Source organism: Lygodium microphyllum, chromosome 16 (assembly GCF_053477565.2).
Source record: "Lygodium microphyllum isolate KBCC chromosome 16, Lygodium_microphyllum_v1.1.10, whole genome shotgun sequence".
Taxonomy (NCBI): Eukaryota; Viridiplantae; Streptophyta; class Polypodiopsida; order Schizaeales; family Lygodiaceae; genus Lygodium; species Lygodium microphyllum.
The window spans coordinates 66,327,442-66,342,665 of NC_141150.1; the positions used below are offsets into that span (position 1 = coordinate 66,327,442).

Below are 15,224 nucleotides of genomic sequence, written 5' to 3' on the forward strand. Positions count from 1 at the left end.
AAGAGAGCAACAGAGAAAATGACAAGTCGCCAGCATGCAGAGGCGCGACGTATCCAGATGGCAACCATGGGATTATCGCATTATGGATCGGGTGGCAGGGAGTCATGGGAGGCTGAGTTTGTAAGTATTATTTGATTTCTTTTTTTAAATTAAATTTTATAATTTATTTCACTTCATTATGTAGTGTGTTTTAATACGTTGTATGTTCAAATTGTTTTGTAGTTCCATATCGTTGGTAGGATGCCTACTCCTAGAGAGGTAGGCTACCATCGAGGTCATAACCGGGCGTCCACTTGGCAGCATTTCTACGAGGAGGGACTCATCACGGAGGAGCAATATAATCGCGCCATGAGGATTCCACCACCAGAGGAGGTATGTTTTATTTTTTACATGAAAAGTATAAATAACTCTAATTTATTATTTGTAATGGTATTTATATACTTTAATCCTTTGTGTAGGCGAACCCTGATGCAGTTGAGGATAGCGAAGGGGGGGACTAGCAGTAGCGGTGGCGGCAACGGCAGCGGCATAGGCAGCGGTGGTGGTAGCGATGATGATGCCTCTTCTGAGGAGATATAGAGGAGCCCCATGCATGCATGCCTCCCCTTGGCTTGTAATTTTCATTTTTTATATGTATTACTTTCAACTATTGCTTGCGACCATGACATCACAAGCACTAGAACTCATAATGTAAAAATGTTTCATCTATATATATGAAATTTCGTGTGCTATATACATTGTTTTGTTTTCAGTATCCAATCTTCGAAATAATATTTCTCTATTTTCCCTAAGTATACAATTTGATGTTGATGGGGGGAAGCGTCTATCAGTGTGTCTAAATTGCAGGATAAATGCGCGTCTATTCTCATAAAAAATTTTCAGAGTAAACGCGGTTTTAGACGCGTAGATACACGCGTATATAGACACCCAATATGAATATATCCACTTTTTTATAAATATGATTATATATTTACGTAGCACGTTTATATGCGAGTCTATAGGCGCGTCTAAGTGTGCGTGTAACTCTGATCATAAGCGCGCTTTTAGACGCGATTTTTTAGATGCGTTAATAAATGCGCCCGACATTTTTTTTCACAATTCAAATATTGCATCTACAAGCGCGTCTATGGAGCCCTTTTGTTGTAGTGATAATTAGAGGGACAAAACTCAAAATGGCATAGGAACAAGTAAATTAAGAGAAAATCTGAAAGTAATTGGCTAACAAGCAAAACTTGGCCAAGTCTCTATGGAGTTCATGGTTATATGTTGCTTTGCAAACGAATGCTTTATAATTAATCAATTAATATTTCTCAAAATGTGTTTTAGTTGATTTTGGTTCTTTTGATTGTGAATATGTTGTGAGGGTAAGTATATTAGTAGCAAGTCATGCAAGAGCCCCTATGTTACATTGAATAGAAAAAGCTACGATAGCAGTTGCTGTAGTAATCATCTATCCTCTCGATATCATGAATATCCATTAGAGCCAAAGTGACTATATTCGCATTGGTAATCAAATGTGACAGACATTGATAAAGACATTGATAAAGCCAGAAAGCATTAACAGAAGGAGAGTCCAAAGGTTCTCACTCTTCTCTCCAAAGAGAAAAGCATCATGATGTTGATGAAGGAGAATAAAATAAAATAATAAAAATGCCGCTCAAATGGAAACTCCTCTACCGCCTACTGTGGGTTCTAGTCGAAGCACATACGATTGCCGTCCTTTATAGCCTACCATATGTTCAAGCCTGGGTAAGTTACCCATGAATATATGTGTGCATCACATGGGTTCAAAATAAGGTATTTTTTAAATACTATTTTTATACAGTTTTTACATACAAAAGGGTATAATATAAAGGGGTTATTTACAAATTGAATAGAAAAGGATTATGTTTTTTTAGGAAAAATTCACAGATAATGATATTTATAAATAGGCCTTGAACGCACGTGATGTCTATAGAGGATATACATATAGTAACTTCCCCAAGTGTTCAAGCTGAAGCACACACAGAGAGAGAGAGAGAGAGAGAGAGAGAGAGAGAGAGAGAGAGAGAGAGAGAGAGAGATGGAGTAAAGAGAGATACAGAACTAGTTAAGATGTTGCAAGGAGGGAGTCTTGTCTCTAGAGGCATAGAGACATACAGAGAAACGGGGGAAGGGCGAGAAGTGAAAGCATGAGAGAGAGAGAGAGAGAGAGAGAGGAGAAGGTAGGTACAAAAAGAGATGCTTGACCAAGGATTAATGAATCAATAAAAAAGAAGCATGCCATGTCATGCAGCATTGTGACCAAGGACATCCTACTCTCTTTCATAGTTATAAAGCGTATCGCCCCTACTTTGTAACGTGTCCACCTGTCTCCTTTCAGGACTCGTCTTAGCGGCCCATCAAGAAGAGAGTCTAGAAAGCTCCGCTTGGCACTCTCATGGAATGTTACGGGTTTTGCGATCTAGGACTTCTCGAGTCTGCCACGTAGCGGAAGTATTCCGGCCGTTCCCACTTAGGACCGACCTGAATCAGGGGTTTCCTCTAATGGTCAAATTCCTAGAGAGTGACTAGCATCGAACCCCAGGCTAACTACTTTATGCAAAAACGCCAGGGTTGAAGTGGATTCATGTTGCACTTGGTTCAAGGAGAATGGGAAACGAGAGGGATGCAAAGCTCGACCTCTCTGCCTATAAGGCATTTCCCATTCCGTTCCCCTAAAACAGCATAAATCGGAATTCTAGTAACCTGAACTCTAGGTGAGCATTGCTTGCTGTACATTCCTTTAACTTGCAAAGTTCTTGCTGTTGATTCCATTTGAGAAAAGCTCCCGGCCAACCGGGACCACCCATCCATAGGACAAACCCATGGCCATATCCACCGCACTTTCCTCAAGGTTGTTTTAGTTGTCTAATTACCTACCACATTTAGTTGGATACGCATAAAACAGCTTCCTTAATTAGCCAATTAGACACCAGTTCCTTCATGTAATCTTAGCACTTGACATAGAAAAACAGTGCCAAACAAGTTCCTTTTTAATAGGTTATCTTACTTATCTTTGGAATATATCCATAAAATCCAGCCCGTAGGCTAATCCATAATCCGCCTGAAGGCTATCCAGCAATCCACATGGATTACTAATCCAAGATTCCGCCCATAGACTAGTATGTGGGCCTCAAGATCCAATCCCGAGTCACGTTGGCCTCTTGTGCAGGGCTCCGAAGGCAAGGGATTTACGGCGAGAGCCCCTCCTGGCACCCAAGCGTCCTCCTGCTCCAAGTAGCGCTCAACGGAGAGACCTCTCCCGGCGGGTTCGGTCCACGTTCCCGGCGCGACTAACAACCCCTTTGGTTAGGGTTAGGCAGACCGTTGGAGGTAACTGATGCTCCCTTCAGGCCTTCAACCTAAAGCATTAATTAACTTTCCATCTTTTAGTTCCTTGAGCAAACAATGCAAACAGTGCTCCTAAAATATTACAAGCACAATCAATCCAGTGGTCGTTTATTTGGCCAACTGCTAAGGAGTGAATCCTTATCTCCGAATGCATCCAACATTTGATCCGGGATCAATTGCAACTTGGCAAGATCCCCAAGGGTCTGTTTGTTCACCCTTTTGTCCTGGGGTTAGGGCCATACCCTGTTAACCCAACTTAACCAACACCTTAGGTTTCATAAATCAACAGTAAATCCTGGCGACAATGTCGCTCCAACTTGACTGATCCTTTGCTTCCAAGCAAATACATAACTTCCCTTAACTTGGCAAATCATCCCAAGAAAGGTGATGTAGCAGGATGACTACTCATCCTCTTGCAAGTTAGACTTGCGCTAGAACTTGCCAATCTCATTCCAAGAAATGGCAAATCTATCTTGTGATTAAACCACAAGGCCATGCGACACTACAACTTGTTGCACAAGTGTCGCATCTATCCCATGGGATCATTTCACCCATTGAACGGCGTTTCCTGGTCAAGGACTTTTGTTTAGACAATATGCAGGGTTTAGGGTGTCTTCTTACCTGGCCCAATCCTAATTGTTCTAGGCCGAAAATGTTCGGTCCTAGGCTTTCTCAACTCAATCCGAGTTTTAGCATTAGGTCGAACGATCCTTAGGGTAGAAACCCTAGTTCGTTGTTTGCATGAGCATCCAATTGACCCAAACATTCTGTGAATGTGGGTAGGACCTTTGGGTTTGAGGGCTTCGACTTGGCATCCAAGTACGATACTTGGCTGTATTTCTGATGTGCCAAGCCCCAGCTAGTACTTGAGATGTTTATCGTATCGACTAGTTATGCCTATACGAGACCCTAATGGTTATAATATTACGAGTGATTTGGGTAAACTGTTCTACTCGTCTTGCGATAAGAACGACCCTTTCCTAGAGATGATAAACTTGATCTAAAGGAGAAAAATAGTTGCAAAATGTCACAATACATGTAAACATGCGATTCATTGCTTCTACGCACCACAAGGCTTGCGATAACCCTATCTTTTCTTGCTGGGGTCAAAATGCATGATAATTCGAAGATTAACTTACATAGGACCTACTAGGATTTACAACAAGGAATAATGCCTACAATCTTTTTTCTAAGCATTTGAGTTTCATGCTTTGATAAGCCATACAACCTTTCCTAAATGTAGCTCTTGTTGAATGAATTTTTCGCATGTCGAATATGTAACATGCAACCCTTAGATGCAACATCGTAAATGAAGTTCAGGCAAGACTAAGACTAGTGATGACTTAATCCATTTCCAAGCATCTTTTTCATGCAACTTGCAATGTCCATTGTTTCATTTTCATGCCGTGCAATGGATGTTAACCATTCTTTCCATGCGAGTCATAACAAGAAGGTTATTTACTAAATGCAAGATACTCTTTTCCTTCACGACCAATGCACTTAACAATTTCCTCTTTAACCCTAGGCAATATGCGTTTTAGATTTCCACTTGAAAATGCACGACAAGGAAATTTGTGACTAAGTTCATAGGGCGAGTAAGTTTTACATTCATAACTTTGGAGATGCACACGATCCAATTGCATGATATGCACCAATCCTTATCTATCGTTCAAAGAGATAATTTATCAAATGTACTTTTGTCACTACCACATGAATTAACAATAAGCGTAAAATGCATTCTCCCTATGGGATTAAGCGTGTTTAAATTAAAGCATTTCTTTATGTAGAAATAAATTCATGGAAACTGGGCTTGTGGATCCGCGGTGATGTCCACGTGTAAGTGCGGGGAGGAACCTCCCACGGGTGCGCCTTGCGACTTCTTGGGAGCCATCCTAGACATGATAATGGACTCCGCGGATTCCCTCTAGCCTTTACTCTCACTCTCCGAGACTTCCTAGAGGTCGATACCTTCTCCTCGCGTAGGAATAGGAGCTTAATGCACCCGATTTTAAAATCGGGGAAGGGCATGTAGGAACAAGGCCTATGGGCCTTATCCCTTTAGATGCTTCTTAAAGAAGCTTCTGATTGTCCAGGACCACGTGGGAGAATGGTCAATGATTGGGGAAAGGAGAATTTGATGACAAAGGGGAAGATTGACTCGATGGTGGCAACCGTGAGCTAAGGCGGCAACAGAGCTACAACGGCAACAGCGGGCAGCAGGTCTGGGCATGGTGGGGCAGTCCACGGTGGCTTCTTCCCAGCATGGCAGCCTCTCTTCTTTCCTCCCTCCTCTCAAGGCCTAAGGGGTGTTTATATAGGCCAAGGGGGGGAGAGACTCCACACATGTAGAGCCCCCCCATGCTTCCCTCTTCTCCCATGCATCTCCACCTCAACAAGCTCCCAATACTCTTACTTACTCTTCTCCCACTCCCTCTCCTCTAGCCATGCATTGGCTGGGGGAAGGGATAATTAGGAAATTGTTTTTGCATAAATTTACATTATTATCCATTTTCCCCTTCAAAAAGGGTGTTCTCCCGCGGGGTTTTACGGTCTTCAACCCCGGCCTCGATTTCACAATGCGAAGGCCTCATTTTCGCGCGTGCGGGATACGGATTAAGCTGTTGATAGTTACGATGCGGGAGATAACCTTGCATAGGTTTTATGCAGCATGCGGGGAGTCAAGTTTAATAATATTTTTTGAGTGGAAATATTACATACTCATAGCAAGTTCCTTCCCACCCCATAACAATAGCTTCTCTCATCACCACCACCAACATCAATTCTACTTTCTTTTATCAATCACTCTTCCATATTCCTATTTGCAATACAAAGCTTCTTAGCATCAAAATCATATATCCACAACTGTTGTATTAATCTATTATTCCTACTTGCAATTAAGAAAGGAAAGATAGACCAACCCCACCTGGATATTTTCAAAAAATGCCTACACAATGCATAGATGATAGTTTGGCATGCTTGGAATTCCAAGCTCCATTTTAATGTGCAAACACAGAGAGAGAGAGAGAGAGAGAGAGAGAGAGAGAGAGAGAGAGAGAGAGACAGAGAGAGACAGAGAGAGAGAGAGAGAGAGAGAGATGAGCATAGAAAGTTACACATATGCTCACTAAGATACATGGATTCTATGGGTAGATGATGTTATTAGTGCTAAAAGAGAAAGCCTGAAACTAAAGATATGAGATAGAATTTAAAAAGCTAACATGTCAGTCTCTTTCAAATCACCCTACCACCTAGCCTAGCAGCATGCTACAAATAGGATGATCATCTCCCTCCTCTCGTCACCCGACTTCTCCAAAAGCAAGTGGATCCATGTTATTTTTGAAAACCTACGATGCCAACCCAAGTAATTTTACTTTTCTTTATTTTTTGTCAACTTTCAAGATCACCCATTGAGTGATATGTAGGCTTGGGCTTATTTTCAAGCTTTTTTTGCTAGGTATGATTCTTTTCTCTTAATATATAAGAAAGATGTGTATGTGTGTGTGTGTGTGTGTGTGTGTGTGTGTGTGTGTGTGTGTGTGTGTGTGTGTGTGTGTGTGTGTGTGTGTGTGTGTGTGTGTGTGTGTGTGTGTGTGTGTGTGTGTGTGTGTAATGCACTTGTGAGTAATATCAAATACAAGGAAAAGACACATAGTGGAGACTGATAATGCCTTATGGTGCTTAACATCAAACATTATTGATTATCTCATGGTGTAAGTAGAGCTTGAGTCATTAGTGAGGTGGTATTTTTAATTAATTATTAGCCCCTAATTGAATCTAGGATATAGTAGACGAGATGCTCTAGAGATGAGTTTGTTTCTCTCTCTTTCTCTCTGAACACTTATATTAATGATTGTGTCCCACATGACCTGGTCCTCCTCTATGAACCAATTACTTATACACGGTATAGCTATAATGGCAAAACTAGTATAATGTTTTGTAACTACTATCATTGTCAAGAAATTTTTGAAATTTTTTGGGTCATCAATCGAGGACCTGGATCCCTTCCTTAGGTGATTTGAGGTAGCATATATGGTCAAAATTTCCACCCAAATGGATCCCCCTAATAAGGTGGCCATATGTAATTTCTCATCTAATTTGTCGATGTGAAAAGGGGCAGCAGCCTGGCTCACGACTCAAAACAATTGTGCAATGTTTGATGATACCAGGGGTGCATTGTGCTCATAGTTCAAACTAAGCACGACTAGTGCCTAGAAGCTAGAGAGACTACATAGGCTCAAACAAGGTGATGTCATAGTGTAGAGCTATATAGCTCAGTTTAAGGTCTTGAGATGGCATATGTCCTTAAACACCCAGTCCACTGGTAAAATGTTGCACTCTCTATACATGTAAGGCTTTCGTCGAATATCCCTAAAATCTATCCAATAATAAAATGAAGTATTTATATCAACATGCTCACGGAGTTAAGATATTTCTAGCTAAGGAAAAGTTTAAAAATGAAGGAAATCAATCAAGCCCAATAACAAACCTTGTCATATGGAGCCCAAGGACTCTAATACACATCTAGACCTAGAGGAAGAGAGTAGCAATAAGGAGGAGGACTCTAAGAATAAGGAATACCAAAAGTCTAGAAAGTCTATGAGGGAGGACAAGGGTCACAAACCCCCACAAACCACTCAAAAATCTCTGCTCAAAACCCTCTAGTGTACGAAGTGCAGTAATACAAGTCACCTAGCTACTCAATGTGGTCTTGATTAGTGGTCGTATGGCATTTGTCATACAATTATCCACAATACAGAGCTGTGCCAACATGATGCTCATAATCAGATGGGACAAGATTTGGCAAGCTGCAGGAGAAGTACAGCCTGCCAATTGGAATATCCCTGGAACATCTGTTGATGTTGCTCTACTATGACCTCGACACTAGCTTACACACAACAAGACTATCTATCTCTCGGCATGGCTGAGGATAATGATGAGAAAATTGAGGAGATAGAGGAGGATATTACCACTCCCTAAACAAACAAGATTTCTTTTGTATGCAGAATTACACTAAGATGACGGTGTCTCAAAAACCAGGAGTATGATGCTTAAAAGCACCCAAACTCCATTGTCATCTATCATATAATGGAAATGAAAGAGATCCTTAAACGGGAAGTAAATGTGGTCATTCAAGAGTAGTGCCAAGAGACCCAAAACCACTTCATGTACCAAATTCAAGACATGTAGATGTGAAAGGAACGACAAGTCCATTGACAACATTGCAAAGACTACAATTGATTTTGAGTTTGAAATCAACACCTTCTGTCCCACTGTAATATCATGATTATCAGGATGTGAAATTATAACAAGAATATACATCAATCAAATATGGATTAGACCTCTCAAAATGTAGATCCAAGTGTATGCAAGAGTGAAAAAAAGATTTATGATAATTCTCACAATCATCCATATAACCTAATAGGAGCTTTGTAAGCTAGTTTATGATATCTTATTCGTTAAGTAATTTTTGGTAGATTTAGTATATTGGGATAATCACAAATTCACATGTTGATCTAGTCAACTAGCAACCAAAGCAAGAGGAGTGGTAGACAATGGATAATACTTTAGAATTAACTTTAAAAGAAACAGAGTAATGATTATATTATATAGTCATGGTTCTTCAATGCCTAAATTCCATGGACTCCCTAGTGTTTCATGTTAGAGATATATTTGCATTGATAGAAAAAGTAGTCAAAAACATGCATGCTAGTTTAAGTTCTCGGCTTTGTTGCTGCCAATTCAATAGATTGTGTGCATGTATGGCTCTTTCTAGTAAGCAATTTTAATAAAAGCAAGCGTTGAAACCAAAAATAGTTTTTGTGAATATGGTAATTTAGTAATACCACTATTTATGATGATGATAAGGAACCATTACTAACCTTGCTAAGTTTTCCTGTGATGCTCACAACTAGGAATAACAATTGTGCTATTATTCAAGCTATGAAGATTGAATTGAGCTATAGTAATGCATGGGTGGTGTGTCTTAGTTAAAACCTTCAACAAAAACTCGAGTAAGCTGTAGAATAGCTTATGATGGTACAATCAATAATATTGTGGGCCATTTCATGATAAGAAAAGGATATCACCACTAAGCTTGCATACATTTTCTATGACATTCTAGCTTCCTCTAACATGTATGCTTGGAAACCCTTTGATATTAATGTGAGAAAATATGTGAGTATACATAGGATAGGTTCCTCACTTAGCCAAATACTTGAGGGTGTGCTGAAGGGGAGGGGGGTCACCAAAAAATATATATGTCTATCATGTGGATTCAATACAATGGCTTTTTAGATTCTCTTTCTCATCCATTATTTATATATTGAAGGTATCACTAGGGTGGATTCAAGACAATGGATTTTTAAGTTCTCTTTCTCATCCATTATTTATATATAGAAGGTATCACTTAAAGGGGTATTCATAGATTGAATAGGAAATGGGTGTATTTTACTCATAAAAAATTCATATATAATGGGATTTTTGAATAGGCCTTGAATGCTGTGGCAGGGAGCATTTATATGTAGTGAATCCCATAAGTCCAAATACATAATTTGTAGGTCATTTTACATAATGTGTCCCCTTACCCTTTAATGGCATTGAGAATAATGGTAATGATCTAGTCACTTGAAATCTTCAAAACTTGGAATGTAACACTAGCTCTATATATCCATAGAAAATATGTGAGTATACATAGGATAGGTTCCTCACTTAGCCAAATACTTGAGGGTGTGCTGAAGGGGAGGGGATTCACCAAAAAATATATAAGTCTATCACGTGGATTCAATACAATGGATTTTTAGATTCTCTTTCTCATCCATTATTTATATATTGAAGGTATCACTAGGGTGGATTCAAGACAATGGACTTTAAAATTCTCTTTCTCATCCATTATTTATATATAGAAGGTATCACTTAAAGGGGTATTCATAGATTGAATAGGAAATGGGTGTATTTCACTCATAAAAATTTCATATATAATGGGCTTTTTGAATAGGCCTTGAATGCCTGTGACAGGGAGCATTTATATGTAGTGAACCCCATAAGCCCAAATACATAATTTGTAGGTCATTTTACATAATGTGTCCCCTTACCTTTTAATGGCAGTGAGAATAATGGTAATGATCTAGTCGCTTGAAATCTTAAAAACTTGGAATGTAACACTAGCTCTATATATCCATAGATAGACAACTTTTAGAGGTTGTTTTGGGCGATATTAAGGTTGTATCGATTATTTGTAGATAGACATCATGTGTAGAAGATATACCACTATAGGAAATAATGCCATGAGATTTACTCATTCATGAATTCTCATGATTATCCAAACTCAGATGAAGTCTCATTGACTTACTCACCCAACACAAACACTTACTCACACATACACACACACACACACACTCTCTCTCTCTCTCTCTCTCTCTCTCTCTCTCTCTCTCTCTCTCTCTCTCTCTCTCTCTCTCTCTCTCTCTCTTATATTATAAGAATACCTTAGAGTTGTGTTGCACCTATGGGCAACAATGGGATCTATGAGCAATAGCTATGACCTAGCACCCATGCACTTATAATGAAAGATTGGTAATGAATGAAAAAAGCTATCGATAGATGCACCCACTATTGTGAGACTATATATTCAGTGAAAGGAAAAGCAAGGAAATACATCCATACAAATATTTTGAATATGTGCTTATGGGTCACAAATATAATCTTTACAAGTTTTTTAGGAAGCAAAACCCGTTTATCAAAATAGTTTGAATATCCATTAGTAAGTTCAATTAACTTAGTAAGAAGTTTGGATGGAATAAATTATATGCAAGGACTTATATTAAGTGGTATGAGTCGTCCAAATGTAGAAATGTAAAAAAATGATGTATTTTATAAAAAACAATGTTTTCAACTATTTTGAGAAGATTTTGGCAATTCTAACCACATTGACTTATAGATCACGGTCCTTTCGATCGTTTTGAATGCTTGGATAATCATATTTAAAGTTTGTATGACAAAGTTATGACCAAAACAAGTTGTAGCCAAACTCAAGGCCTACACAAAATTAAAAACTAGAAAAAAGCAAAAGGCAAGGCATATAAGGCAAAAGCCTATGCTTTTAATGTGAAAAGCAAGGGACTAAACTTTGATATAAGATGCATAGATTGATGTATAAAGGCCTCACAATCAAGAGGGTTGGGAAAAATTGCAAGAGTTGATATACAATTAAATCTAAAGAGTGAGGTGCTCACCTATAGCTCAGGCTCCTTTAGCCCAAGAAGGAAGCAAAACACAAATATCGAAGAGTGGTTCAAGTATTGTTTTGGTTTCTTTCCAGCATTACCAACTGAGATGTTCTTCATTATATTATGATATTGTATTTGAGTATTACTTGTCTTATATAGTGCTCATAAATTATAATACACATCATTACTTGTTGGAGTCAATCACCTTTTATATTTTGTATTGTTTGAACTCGTTATCCCTTAAGGATTGTGGCTTAACACAAACCCCCCTCCTCCCCCCCCCCCCCGACATTTTATTGAATCCAATGTGAAAAGCCATATCCAAACTTAGCAAGATGGGAAATCCTTCATTGACTACACAAATGTCAGAATCTAGTGAAAATAGAATCTTTATAAGATTTTTAGGGAGCAAAACTAGTCCATCAAAATAAACAAAAGTTTTAATAACTTAATAAGAAGTTTGGATAAAATAAAATACCTATAAGGACTTTTCTTAAGTGGTACAAGTCATCAAAACCCAAAAATGTAAAAAAAGAAAATTTTAAAAATAGTGTTTTTAGCTATTTTGAGAAGATTTCCACGAATCATCCCATGTTACTTTGTAGATCAGGGTCATTTTGATCGTTCAGAGTCCCTGGATGACCATATTGGGAGTTTGCATGGTAAACTTATCACCAAAACAAGTTGCAACTAAGGACTTGGGGCATGCATAAAAATGAAAATATGAAAAAGCAAAAAGCAAGGCATAAAAGGTAAAAGACTAGTATGCTTTTAACATGAAATCAAGGCAATGGACTTTTATACAAGATGCATAGATTGATGTATAAAGGCATGGGCAATCAAGAGAGCTAGGTAAAATTTCAAGAGTTGATATACAATCAAAGCTGAAGATTGAAGTGTTCACGTATGCCTCGGCTTTCTGAGGCCGCCTAAGAAGGATTCGAGACATGAACATCGAAGAGTCCTTAAGTTGTTCTTTGGGTTTGTTTCTAGGGTATTCTAAAAAGATATTCTTGATCATATTAGTGTATTGTAATTTTAGGATTACTTGGATTGTATAGTGCTCATAAATTATCATTCATGTAGAGTTACTTCTTGGAGTCAATGGCATTTTATCTTTCACTAGTTTGAACTCATTACCCCCTGTGGATTGCGGCTTAACACAAACCTCCCTGACAACGCTTACTAGCTAGCAAACATTGTAGAGTGATGACTTCTAAATAGGAAACCTTAGTGCTGCTAGCCTCGTGTCACCACTTGTATTTTCACAGGGGCTAGCAACAAAAATAGAGGGTTTAGAAGTACAAAGTAAACAAGTTTCTTCAATGACTAGGCGGTGACAATTGTAACAATATCTGGTGTCCTAATGGTTAATATTAGCAGATTCAAGAATAGAAGCATTGACATTCATGTTCGGTCATAGTTATTAGAGGTTAGGGTTGTGGTGATCCACAACTCTTTCCGCTGTCATAGAACCAACAATGAGTGGTCATTGATCTTAATATATAGAGAATGAGATTCCCTAGATATATGACCTTAATTTCCTATAAATATATCATGTGGGAAATGAAAGTCAATAATTGTATGTAGGGAATTCATATAGATATACATAAGATTTCCTACTATGAGATGTGAGCACGGAGGAATGTATCTCCCTCTTTGTTTGAGACCGAGCTTTGAAGATGCATTGACTCGTTCCGTAGCGATTTTGACATGATCCTTACATTCTTCGTTAACTAACTACCATGCGGACTTGAGATTATCCACTGCCGATTATACACACACGCGCGCGAACGAACTCCTTCCACGCGTCACAAGGATCGCTGCTCTCACGCGAGAGACGTCCAGATGTAGAACTTTGAAATCTAATAAGGACGACCAAGACTTCCATCATGTAGTTGTTAATGAATCGTTCACAGGATGTGTCAATGCGGCAACGTGATCGCGACAGTGGCGAGTAATAATAATATTACTACAGGAGTAATAATAATATTACTGTACTGCAGCTCAATATTCTAATTCTAGTGTCAGGATTCCTTTCGGACCTTGTCAGCCGGCTGGCAGGCCACGTTCCTTTGCAAATAATTGCAACTTGCAAGAGCAGTAGAGTCTTGGACAATGTCTCCTATGAAAGCTACAATCTCACAAGATCAATCCTTAGTAGAAGTTAGTACTTATCCTCTCGTCTCGCTTTGTAGTTGTCATTATCCAACCTGCACTGATCGCTCGGTCCCCGCCAGTGGCTCTCTCTCATTAAAACAGCTTTTCGTTTCTCACTCACTCGTGATCATTGTTTTATTATGAAAGTTGCCTCACGAGTCACGGCGTGTTCCCTAGTCATGGTACGCGGCGCGCGCCCACTAGCTAATTATTTGCCTTGATGTACTCTTTGACTCACAGTTGTTGTTGCAACTCCACCAAGCTATAGAGTCTTCACATCCATTAGATGGATAATAATATTATCCTTAACACTTAGCTCCATCATACGAATAGCAATTGTGGTCTTTATTGTTGCATTAGGCTAATTTTATCCATTAGTGTCCTTTACTTTTGGTCTATTCATAGAGACTAGATCACAACAATTTCAAAGAAGAGGAGTGATTTGATCCGTTCTTTCCAAAAGTAGCATCTTTTATTGATCCTTTCCGCTCCCTCCAATGATAAATTGTGTAGATTAGGTGCTATTTTTAGTTTAACATTATGAATAATTCAATGTAATGGGGATTTTCACATGCTCAAGGCTCAAACCAGACAAGAAGGTAAGATGGCTAGTCTCATACCGTGAGAAAACATAATGAGAAAGAGGAAATCACACACAATAGCAACCAACAACACAATAACAATGTAAAGTAAACAATAGTAGACTTTATTCAATAGAGAAAGGCCACTGATGGGGTTGCCAAGTACAAGTGATGGGCTAATGTCCAAACCCAAAACTAGAACTAAGAAGCTTAACTAGCTGTCATAGAATAATACATATAATGTTGAGTATGGGATAGACTTAGTACTCGTCTATACTCTCCCGAGTATACATTATAGTATCTTCATTTATTAAAGTATGCAAGTTCACACCATCTCATTAGTAAGGTTTCAATAATATTTTTTTAAAGCACAAAGGCAACTGCGAATTAGTGCATAGCATGCACCTTCTACTTAGCACACATACAGATAGCTGCAAATTGAAACACATTGGCAACAATTCACTACTAATTAGTATATAAGACATACTAATTAAGAGGTCACTACTAATTAGCATGCATTTTTTTATCAATGGGATTTCCTTATTTGAAGGCACAAAGGGAGGATATAAAATTTATTTTGAGGATGATGATGTCATATAGATTTTTGTCTAGTGTGGAAACCCTTCAACCATGACATGATTCAAAGCAATATATGCTCAGAGACAAAGAGACAAAATAATTCACTATTAAGTGCTTGGCTTCATAAATATGCTTGCATTCAGAGGTACTTGGAGTTTGAGTTGTCTCTTCGAGAAAATGTAGTCTCGAATAAGAGCTTATGTGATATGGATCAAGGGAAGAAGTGGAAGAAAGTAAGATTTGATTGGTTCAAGTATGGGCATCTTTACTTCTGCTATTGTATACATGCAATGAAGTGTAAAGGCTT

The 15,224-nt window shown here is 38.6% G+C and overlaps 1 long non-coding RNA gene across 1 annotated transcript; it reads left to right on the forward strand.

Annotated features, from left to right (window-relative positions):
• LOC148022931 (uncharacterized) lies at nt 1–516 on the forward strand. The gene is made up of 3 exons (XR_015693661.1): nt 1–120; nt 223–372; nt 459–516. It is a non-coding gene; the product is annotated as an uncharacterized LOC148022931 (long non-coding RNA).
• Nucleotides 517–15,224: the final 14,708 nt, after the last annotated feature.